At 43.6% G+C, this 12,000-nt stretch overlaps 1 protein-coding gene across 25 annotated transcripts in view; it reads right to left on the bottom strand.

Moving 5' to 3' along the window:
- The window catches only part of kcnma1a (potassium large conductance calcium-activated channel, subfamily M, alpha member 1a), an 838,366-nt gene that overhangs the window by 640,078 nt on the left and 186,288 nt on the right, over window positions 1–12,000 (bottom strand). The window lies entirely within an intron of this gene.

The raw sequence follows: 12,000 nt of genomic DNA, 5'->3' as shown, positions 1-12,000 counted from the left end.
CCAGAGGAATAAAACACAAATAGCATGAGTTGTTAAGTACCAAGTATGAGGCAACCACAGCCGGGGATAATTCTGGTTGGCATACAACAAGGATATCCAGGCATTAAAGTCAGGGAATATCAAGGGCAGACAGACTCATAACTTGAATTATCCAAATTAAGAAAGCCAGAGATGGTTCAAGGGAGATTTTATTTAATTTGTTTACTGGATGTGGACTTTGCTGGCTCAGCCAGCATTATTGCCCATCTCTAGTTGCCTAAGTGGATAGCACTGGCTTCACTGCGGCAGGGTCCCAGGTTCGATTCCCCGCTGGGTCACTGTCTATGTGGAGTCTTCACGTTCTCCCCTTGTCTGCGTGGGTTTCTCTGGGGGCTCCGGTTTCCTCCCACAGTTCAAAAAGGTGCTGGTTAGGTGGATTAGCCATGATAAATTGCCCTTGGTGTCCAAAAAAAAGGTTAGGAGGGGTTATTGGGTTATGGGGATAGGGTGGAAATTAGGGTTTTAAGTGGGTCGGTGCAGACTTGATGGGCCGAATGGCTTCCTTCTGCACTGTACATTCTATGAACCTTGTGAGGAGGATGTGAACCGCGAGGTGGGCCGTGTTGAATTTCAAAAGGACATAGACAAGTCGGTGGAATGGGCAGACAAGTGGCAGATAGAGTTCAATGTAGAGAATTGTGAAGTGATTCATTTTCATACAAGTTGTGCCCAGTTCTGGGGAAGCTGAGAAGGAATTGGAGAGATTTCAGAAGAGATTAACAAGAACTGTTCCAGGGATGAGGAACTTCAGTTACAAAGACAGATTGGAGAAATTGGGACCGTTTTCCTTGGATTTGAGAAGGTTAAGAGGAGATTTGATAGAGGTGTTCAAAGTCATGAGGGGTCTGGACAGAGTAGATAGAGAGAAACTGTCCCCCTCATGGGGGAATTGAGAACGAGGGGACACAAATTTAAAGTAGTCAGCATAAAAAGCAACAGCAATCAGAGGGAAACATTTTTTACGCAGCGAGTGGTTAAGATTTGGAATTCACAGAGTGTGGTTGAGGCAGGTTCAATTGAGTCATTCAAAATGGGAATTAAATCGTTATCTGAAAGGGCAGAATGTGTAGATTTAGGCAGAGAAAGCAGGGAAATAGCAACTAGATAAGATGTTCATTCGGAAAGCCAGTGCACACGACAGGTCAAAATGACCTCCTTCTGCACTATAACAAATCTGTGATATAGATCAGCTGCTCAAGGAAACCAGCAGAGGTAGCATTGTCCTTTTCTGAATTTCTATGTTAAATCTTCAAATAAAGTTTCTTTCCACCTCAGTGGGATACACATCATCATACTCACTGAGGTTTAGAATTAATGTAAATTGAATGAAATTAAATCTGAAACTAAATTCTATCTATTGTAAAAGTCGTGATGCGAGTCTCAAGCATCAAGCTCTTTGGGTGTTCCTGTATCGTAACACTAAGTCAACGGCCAAACAGGAAAGCAAAGTGGAAGGCAGGGAATACCCCCTTCCAGCTGATTTGATGGGGGACAAAGTTCAAGCTGTAACTCTCGTTCCCTCTACCCAAACAAACAACAATTTGCATGTTTACAGTAAATGATCCCAAGAAGTTTCACAGGATCATTACCAAACAAAATTTAACGGCAAGTATTCTGAGATATTAGGGTTGATGAGTCCAAGTTTTATTAAAGAGGTTGGGTGTAATGAGTGCCTTTGGGGAGGGGGGGGGGAACAAACCTTGGTGTGAATTAGGGTAGGGAAGGAGCCTCATTTCTCCCGTGGGTGTTCATCAATTTGCGGATAAAATGATATACGATAGAGCATGTCGTCAGCGCAGTATAAAGAAGCAGTATCATCTTGCATCAGCAAGTGGAAGGTTCTGGATAAGCAAAACATCATTTTCATCACTGCATCATAAAGTATGAATGGTCCCATGACGCATTTCATTACAACTTGCATTATTACGAAGAGAGTTAAACATGCTATTGTGAGAGGGGCGTCAGATCAGGAAAGAAGGAAAAGCAAGAGATGCAAACATTTTATTACACCGAAGCAGCATGGGAGAAACTAATACGAGGGATCCACCTACCATTTACAAGCCTGTGTGATACCACCTTGCTGTTGTTAGGGTTTGTTTATGTTGTACGCCTGCTATTAGTTTAACCTTGTAATATTTCCTTCATTAAATATGTATTACTTTTCTTAAATGTTTTGTTTTATTGCCTTAACTAAATTGTTTGGTCAAATTCATATCTATATTCTAAGAGTTTCAATCTACTGTTTAAAAAATAAAATTAAATGCAAGAAAAGGAATGACAACTTGCAGATATTCAGCTGCAATTTTAATGTGCTTGACAACAACGGCTACACATAATTGGCCTGTGGTTCGTCAGTTAGAAGTCAGCATCAGCAGCATTATAATTCTAGCCTGAAATGGTCAGTCTAAGATCCAGTCCTTCTTTTGGTCATTTTTGCTATTTGTGCTTGTCAACACAATGTCAATCACTAACTAAACTCATATTGCCTTATGCACACCATCTCCTCTATGCAACTTCAATATTCATTTACAACCTATGAGAACTAATTTCCTCGTATCTAATTATCAATCATTCATTTACTGTGCTTACCCTCGGATCCAGACAGGAAGTCTTAGCTCTTCACCCCGGCCTCCTCGACTGTAAAACAAGTCACCGTTGCATGTTTGAAAAGTGCCAGGAAACAGAAGGTCACTGCAAATGGAACATTCTGGCAAACTTTGGGATCCACCTCTTTTGTACTCAGAACAAATTAAATTTTGAATTCTACAGAACAGTGTCCGATGGAGAAAAACTGTTGATGGGATGGATCTCTTTCCTCTTAGAAATCACAGCACCAACCTATGAGGCCCACACATTTGGAAACCAGGAAATAATTCCACAGTACGTTAAGACAGCATTTAAGAAAGACCACACAGATTTCTATCTTTGTTTTGAAGTGTAAGATTAAAGTCAGTAAGAGTTAAAATGTTCTGGCGAAAGCAAATCTCCACAGGGTTAAAAATTCATGAGTAGGAAGAAAATTATTGAAGTGGAAACCAGTCTACAGTACAGTTCTGCAGTAAGAGACCCCACAACCATCAATTTTTGCTTTCTCATGAGTTAAGTGTTCCTTTTTACAGTGTGCACTGTGTGCCTGGAATAATGCAAGGTCAAGAGTAAATGCAGACAGCCCAATAGCATAGGATTTTGATCAGCAGGCTGCCATGGCAGTGTGGCACCTGGTTGATTTATGTCTGGCTTATGCTCTGTAGTGAACAGTAAGTTGACATGATGGCCCATGACATTCTATATTTACTTTACGTGGCACAATTTGCTTCCCAGGTGCCACGGGCTTGCAGACAAATAGCAAATATTCTCAGGAACAAAAAATAAAATCACTGGTTACAACTCCCTACCTCAACAAGACCATCAGGAAGGGCACAAGAGGCAAATGGGAGAGGGGTATAAACACCACTTATCAAGCTATACTATACCTCCCAGATAATACCAGCATCAGCCTGAGTAAGCAGCCTATTGGCAGCCATTTTGGCAAGGAAAAGCAGATCGAGTAAATTTTTAAAAAGAACATAAAATTCTACAAATACTCAGTCGGTCTGACTCTTCATCACATTTGTTCTGACGATATGTTGTCAGAACCTGAAACTATTTCTCGTTTCACAGATGCTACTTGAATCAGGTTTTGTTTTTGTTAACATTTTTAGTTTTAATTTTAGATTCTGCCATTTTAAAAGAGTGAGTTATTCCAAACTTCCCAGCGGCCCAGCATGTCTCACGAGTGATGAGCTGAGCCATACAGAGCAAGTTGATGCCAGGCTCAATGCATGCCTGACCTTAATTAGCTGCTACCAGCCAAGGATGCAGCAAGGGGACTATAATCCTCTGCTGGAAGTAGTTAGTGCATGGATATCAGCCGAAGAGAGTGTCAAACTACATGACCTTTCCCCACACTCCCTAACACAGGATCATTAATTAGCCTATTGCCATATTAAGGATTGAACGTGAATCGGCCATTGAGCAGGGTTCTATCTGTTACGGTTCATCTGACAATAGGGTCAGTTATGTTATCTGGCTGTGGCTCAATGCTGATATCTGACTGCCTCAATGTTGAGTTGGATGCCTTTCCTTCTTTCTTTTTTTAAATAAATTTAGAGTACCCAATTATTTTTTCCAATTAAGAGGCAATTTAGCATAGCCAATCCACCTATCCTACGCATCTTTGGGTTGTGGGGGTGAAACCCACGCAGACACGAGGAGAATGTGCAAACTCCTCACGGACAGTGACCCAGGGCCGGGATTCGAACCCGGGTCCTCAGCGCCGTAGGCAGCAATGCTAACCACTGTGCCATCGTGCTGCCCTGGATGCCTTTCCTTCTAACTGTGATCATATATTATTGTAAAGTTCATGTCATATCTTATTGATCAACTCGTGATATTTTTCATGAGATCAATTGGCGGTTGAAAAATGAAAAAATAAAAATCGCTTATTGTCACTAGTAGGCTTCAAATGAAGTTACTGTGAAAAGCCCCTAGTTGCCACATTCCGGTGCTTGTCCGGGGAGGCTGGTACGGGAATCGAACCGTGCTGCTGGCCTGCTTGGTCTACTTTAAAAGCCAGCGATTTAGCCCAGTGAGCTAAACCAGCCCCAGGGCTTTGGTTAGGCAGCACAGTAGCAAAGTGGTTAGCACAGTTGCGTCACAGCTCCAGGGTCCAGGTTCGATTCCCGGTTTGGGTGATGTGCGGAGTCTGTACGTTTTCTTCGTGTGTGCGTGGGTTTCCTCCAGGTGCTCACGGAGGAAATCCAGAGATGTGCAGGTTAGGTGAATTGGCCATGATAAATTGCCCTTAAGTGTCCAAAAAAGTTAGGTGGGGTTACTGGGTTGCAGGGATAGGGTGGCGACGTGGGCCTAAGTAGGGTGCTCTTTCCAAGAGCCGGTGCAGACTCAATGGGTCAAATGGCCTCCTTTTGCACTGTAAATTCTGTGTTCTATTCAAATGCATGACATATACAGGCGACTCAGAAAAGGTCAGTGCTCTACTGGGCGAGACAAAAGTGGGGGAGGGAACTGGGCGTGGAGGTATAAGAACATAAGAACTAGGAGCAGGAGTAGGCCATCTGGCCCCTCGAGCCTGCTCCGCCATTCAATTAGATCATGGCTGATCTTTTGTGGACTCAGCTCCACTTTCCGGCCCGAACACCATAACCCTTAATCCCTTTATTCTTCAAAAAACTATCTATCTTTACCTTAAAAACATGTAATGAAGGAGCCTCAACTGCTTCACTGGGCAAGGAATTCCATAGATTCACAACCCTTTGGGTGAAGAAGTTCCTCCTAAACTCAGTCCTAAATCTACTTCCCCTTATTTTGAGGCTATGCCCCCTAGTTCTGCTTTCACCCGCCAGTGGAAACAACCTGCCCGCATCTATCCTATCTATTCCCTTCATAATTTTAAATGTTTCTATAAGATCCCCCTTCTAAATCCTTCTAAATTCCAACGAGTACAGTCCCAGTCTACTCAACCTCTCCTCATAATCCAACCCCTTCAGCTCTGGGATTAACCTAGTGAATCTCCTAGGTAGGGGGAGGACTCTGGATCGAGACCCTGCAACCAAGTGAACTCCACCTCCTCCGATGCCAAGCTAAGCCTGATGAAGCTCAAGGTAGTGTACAGAGCACACCTTACCAAGACATGCATGATCGGGTTCTTCCTGAAGGCGGAGGACAAGTTGGGGGGGGGGGGGGGGGGGGCGGGGGGTTTAACCACACGTTCCGGTCCTGCCTCAGACTTAGGGAATTTCTTTGAGGCTATGTCCAAGGTGGTGGTCGAGATGGAGCCCCCCTGCCCCCACCCCGCCAGTCCCCACAGCACCACCAGCGGAAAAAAGCCTATAGGCGAGCGAGGAGAGGAACCCCAACCACACCAAGATACAGAAGGGGGAAACTGGGGATAACCCCTACTGTCAAAACGGCAGGGGCACCAGCCGACAAACCAGTTTAAAGATCAAACCCAGATGTAAAAATGTAAATATTATCCTGCATCAGATGGCCAGTCACGGCTATGGTGACAGCGAGGGGCTCAAGGCTGACCCATGTACGGTTTTCTTTTTTGTCGTTGTATAATACTCTGCGTGAGAAACCCAACTCTTTCTTTTCTATTCTGTAACTGTTACTTCAAACACCAATAAAAACATTTGTTTTTAAACCCTGAACTAGAATGACACTAATGATATAGTCACCTTTCTTTTCAATTGTAAAGTAATCACAATATAGCTTGTATTGCTTCAAGTTTCATAAAACAACAGATTAATCTTAAATTCATAGGGGCTGATGGTAATGCACTGGGAAAAATCAGTTCTAAATTAGATTAGTCATGTGCTAATGGCACTCCATTTTCCTCGATCAGATGACTTATATAATTATTCAGAGCTCCTTAAAGTTCAGACTCCGCGGAACAGGTGCAGGAACGGAGCTGAATGTTGATGTGTGCATTTGGTTTCAGCTGCATGCAACAGCAGGGATCATGAGGATGATTACTGCCTCGAAGGCTGCAAGGATACTGATTTCTGTACAATAATCGTGGCTGCTTTTTCAGCACTCTTATTTTCTGCACCAGTGAACGAAGGTACTATTTTACAGGAACTATGGTTGCCTGGATCTGCCAAAGCTCCACTTAATGCCAATCATCCATCATCTTGGAGGACTCGCATGTTACTGCCCCCAGGAAATACAAGACATGTGAAAACGATATAACTAATTTAATGAAAAACAGGCTCAAATGTCTCTCCAACTGTATTAAAAAAATCTGTCATATGCTAAATTTAGTTAAATGATTGTGCACAACTGCTACATTCATTAGGTGTTATTAGGTAATGGACCATTCCCAGGAAGCGAAGGCAAGCTACCATTTTGCTCTGAGTCATGACAATTCAGGACTTCCAGATTACAGACACAGTGATTAGCACAGTTGCTTCACAGCTCCAAGGTCTCAGGTTCGATTCCCAGCTTGTGTCACTATCTGTGCAGAGTCTGCACGTTCTCCCAGTGTCTGCGTGGGTTTCCTCTGGGTGCTCCGGTTTCCCCCCACAGTCCAAAGATGTGCAGATTAAGTGGTTTGGCTATGCTAAATTGCCCCTTAGTGTCCAAAAAAGGTTGGGTAGGGTTACTGGGTTACAGGGATAGGGTGAAGGTGTGGGCTTGGTAGGGTGTTCTTTCCGAGGGCCAGTGCAGACTTGATGGACTGAATGGCCTCCTTCTGCATTGTAAATTCTATGCAAATCAATAAGCTCTAGAAAAGCTGACAATCAGCTTCAAAAGATGACAATGCAACCCCCCCCCCCCACTAATAGCCAACATGTCAGCAAAAACTGGCCAAAGTAAAAACCTCCAAACACCAAATTTATTTTGTTATCATATGTTATTTTTTTGTACTATTGTGGGGCGACATATCAGTTTTTTGTGACAATTGAAATTTTTACATGAAAATTTCTACAAATTGTGAGGAGGTAAATGACCAGTCAATGTTTTTTTTAAATTAAACTGGGGGATAAATGTTGCCCAAGATTCTGGGTGGCATCTCCAGTCCTGCTTCGAATAGTACCAAGGAATCCAACATGTACACTCAGTTTAACGTCTCATTTTAAAAAGACAACAACTCTGGCAGCAAGTCACTCTCTCAGCTCTCAAATCTCTGGTATTGGGCATCTGACTCGAACGCAAGAAAGGTCTATAACCTTAGTCTGGGAGAGGGATGTGCACACAATGCTAATCACTGGGCCCCGTTCGCAGCTTTTGTGATTGGCAGCACCATCCCCCTCGGAGGGAGCAGACAACCATATCCACAGGCTGTAATAAGTGTCCTGACTCTGAAACATGCCGGTTGTCCCTGATTCAATGGAGTTCCTGGACATGGCATCGTAATGGGCCACCTCCAAGGGAGGTCTTTCCGACAGGCGCACCAATGACAGTGCACCTTCCTCTCCTGGGTCTTGCTCTGGATTCCTGATTCCCCTACCTCTTTGGAATGTGCTCCACATGGTTCCAACTCACTGCGGTAATGGTCAGGTGGTGTCACTGGCCAGGGGTTAGAGGTGTGGCTTTGAGGTGCAGTTTGGCAAGTAACTTATATCGCTGATCTGCTGGGCTATTAGAGAGTGTGCATGGGGAGGAACCCCGCTGGGTTATTTCCAGGAGGTTTGGTAACCCCAGTCCATCAGTTTATGAGAGGCTGAATGCCAATCCAAGTCACTATTACCCATCTGAGCAGATGGTGCAAGTCTTTCCATTTGTGCGGATAGAAACAGCACATTGTTTTCATGGTTTGTTCAGTAGACATCACTGAATGATTCAGAGGCTTGTATGGTTGAAGAGTAGTGTTCATTGGTAACATATAATGTTTTACATCTGTACCCAAACTAGGAGCTAAACTAGGGCAGCACGGTAGCACAGTGGTTAGCACAGTTGCTTCACGGATCCCAGGTTTGATTCCCGGCTTGGGTCACCGTCTGTGCGGAGTCTGCATGTCCTCCCCATGTCTGCGTGGGTTTCCTCCGGGTGCTCCCACAGTCTTCCCACAGTCCAAAGATGCGCAGGTTAGGTTGATTGGCTATGCTAAATTGCCATTCGTATCCAAAAAAGGTTAGGTAGGTGGGGTTATGGGGATGGGGTGGAGGCTTGGGATTAACTGTGGTGCTCTTTCCAAGGGCCGGTGCAGACTCGATGGGCCAAATGGCGTCCTTCTGCACTATAAATTCTAATGATTCTGATGCTGGTTTATCATTGACTCTCTCCACACAACTGTGTATTGCTCTGTGATTCTCTATATTATACTGTGGGCAGTACTGGTCCCCAGTCCCACATTAAAACTTGCTGTGCTGAACATCCTTATACTACACGTCCCCTGACAAGTCTTTACCAAATATATTTACGATGCAATCTTTACTTCCATGCTACTCCATTGCCCCCTTCAAGTGTCTGACTTTTCTAAATTATGAGTCTGGAGGAGGCTTGACAATTCTTCCTGATCTCGTTTGGAGGAGTTATAGGTTCAGTTTCTTCGGGCACACGGTTTATTGGCTTGGAGTTGAAATTGTAGTAGTGTGTGTTTCTGACACTTGGTTTTCTACATATGATTTGCTTTTTGTGGTTCTTGGAGTTGGAACTTTCCTCATCAACAACTTATCTGCTTTTATTGGAGACCATTGGCTTGTCCCATTTCTTCTGGAGAAAACATTCACTCCATTCCTCCAGGGAGATTTCAGTTCAGGATCTTACTCGCGCCCCCCCCCCCCCCCCCCTCCAATGGTGCGATCAGATTCATGTCCAGGAAGGGCATATATTAGAACATAATTAGCAAACGTGACGTCGCTACTTCCACCCTCAATGTATCTTCCCACCCAGCTGGCGTGACATCACGCCAGCATGAGTCACCACAGGTTTTCAAAAATGAAAACCAGTCGTGATGACCACGCCAAGTTAGTCCCCAGGTGGTGAGGGACATGCCTTCTGGCAGTGCTAGAGTGGCAGTGTCAAGATAGCAGTGCCAGGAGCAGGCCCTCTGGGGAGGGTGGGTTGGGGGGGGGGGGGGGGGGGGGGTGTTCCCCCGATAGGTATTGGGGAGGACACAGACACAGACGGGAGAAGGAGGGTTAAAGGAATTGGGTGGGATAAAGGGCTCAGAAATAGGAGAAGCACTATGGCCCATGATTTCTTGCCTTGGTCACAACGGAATATGGTTCCTTTGTACAGTTTTTCAACTTATGCAAAGTCGCTATTCACTAAGCTCTGATAAAATTTTAAATCATGTTTTACAGACAATTTTTCTGACTTGTGGGGATAGTGGAAACATTTAGCATTTACATAGGGTACAACTGTCAATATTTACTAAACGTTACTGTGGAATTTATTCAGTCAAGGTATGCACTGCAGACAAGTGCATAGAATCTAATCGGTGAACTTTGCTGAACAAAGTTTACTTGAAAATAATTAAATGACAGGATATAAGAAGTTCAAGTTATCTACCCGAAGATTATTTATGTGCTGCACTCATATTTCTATTGGTTTTCCTTTGGACAGTGCAAATGAGATGATAAGGTGGACAAATACACAAACCACATGGACATTGATCACTATCAAATCGCCAGGGATTGGATTGACAACAAATATTCACAAAACATCAGCAGAGACTGGAAAGTTCCTGCTCCACACACAAAACAAACTATGATAAGAAAAAAAGTGTCACCGGGGAGCACAAAGACACAAAGTTTGCAGAAACTGGATAAAACCCTTGGGCACCATACATGCTTATCCCATCGCACCAGTAAAGATTCAATGATCACAGAGTATTCACACTGCAGGAAGAGGCCATTTGGCCCCCCCTCGAGTATGGTCAAGTGAAACAACCTGCAGCTGCAACAGAGCGATGAAAATGGTAGAGTTCCACTGTTCCAGCCGAAATTATTTGTTGCAGTGATTATAAGCCTTCTTAGCAACAAAACAGTGGGAAATATTTATAGAACAAAAAACGGTGTGCGAGTGCCCCTGAGAATTTTAGAAAACATACATAAGAAGGCATCAGAATTCTAAAATGGTCCAAACTGGGCCAGAATCAGATGTCAATACTTGATGTGAACACATACGACTATTATTTAATAAGTCCATTGCATATATAGAATAATTTCTTGCTTCTCGTCATATGTATCCATGAATATTTATTTGTCCTCTAGACTTCCAGCATCACTAATACTCAGTGTGAAGCTGCAACTTTAGTCATTTGCCTAGAATGTGTTGAGCATATCCAGCAATCACACTGGGCAATGGGGCATGATGTGTGTACATTAAGTGTGCCATGGTTGAGCGTGCACAGAGAAGAGATAAGATGCGAGGATATCTTATGCATGGTAAAATATACATGTGATGGAGATGTAGCATGAGCAAAGGTCAGAATTGCTCACTACTCATGTACAAAGCAGCAAATTGACATGACTGACAGACCGACTTAAGTAAAAAAAGAGAGGGAAGAGAGAAAAAATGGAGACCAGTCAGAGAGAATGGAGAGGGAGAAAGAAAGACCGAGGTGGATTGAGAAAGCTTCACAGATATACTGTAAAGAAGCACGAGAGAGACAGTTACTGGATGTGGTGCGCAAGAGGAAGGAAGGGAGGGAGAAAGAAAACAAGGGGCTTTGACATTGTTCTCCATATGTAAGGAGTGTGGCCATGTCAATGCTCTGCATGGTCTACACTGTGGCCTTAGTTTTAGTTTACTGTCCTAACAAAACGTAAAGTCCCACTGCCTTTAGCATGTGATTTGTGAATTTGAATAAGTTAGCATCAATGACACCCAGACCCCAAGCCTTTCTAAGATGCCCACATTGTGAACATCATACCTAAATGTTCCCCAGATACACAAGCACTACACTGTCCTTATCCATTAAAGATTACCTGCCACGTAGTCTCATTCGTCTAATTTATCTAAATCAGCCAGTAACCTATATATTTGCTCCAAATTCCCTACTCCTGCGCATATTTTTGTGTCATCCGCTAATATGTGGATGGTTCCATTAATACTCTGACCCAAATCATTACTGATAATGATGAACATCAATGGTCCCAAAAGACAAAGCTGCAAAACATCACTCATAACCCTGGCCATGTGAGTGCATCGAAAACAATCTACCCATGAGCTTGAAGCTAGTTACCTACTGGACATTGTATCTAACTGTCAATCCCAAACGTACAGATTTATTTTAAGCTAAATCTGGCAGTGTACAGCTGGTCTAGCTGGTAACTCAAGTTACACAATCAAACACCCATCTAAATTTCCAGGGGATTCAACTTTTTTGATGGGGTAAAATGCAGGTGTTCTGCACAGGGTCACCAACCGTCCAGGAATGCTCTGGACTTTTTCCAAGAATAATCCACAAGAACTCGGTTGTTAACCCAGGATAGGAAAAACATAGGGAAT

This window comes from Scyliorhinus canicula, chromosome 22 (genome assembly GCF_902713615.1).
Source record: "Scyliorhinus canicula chromosome 22, sScyCan1.1, whole genome shotgun sequence".
NCBI lineage: Eukaryota > Metazoa > Chordata > Chondrichthyes > Carcharhiniformes > Scyliorhinidae > Scyliorhinus > Scyliorhinus canicula.
This window is presented reverse-complemented; position numbering and strand designations above follow the sequence as displayed.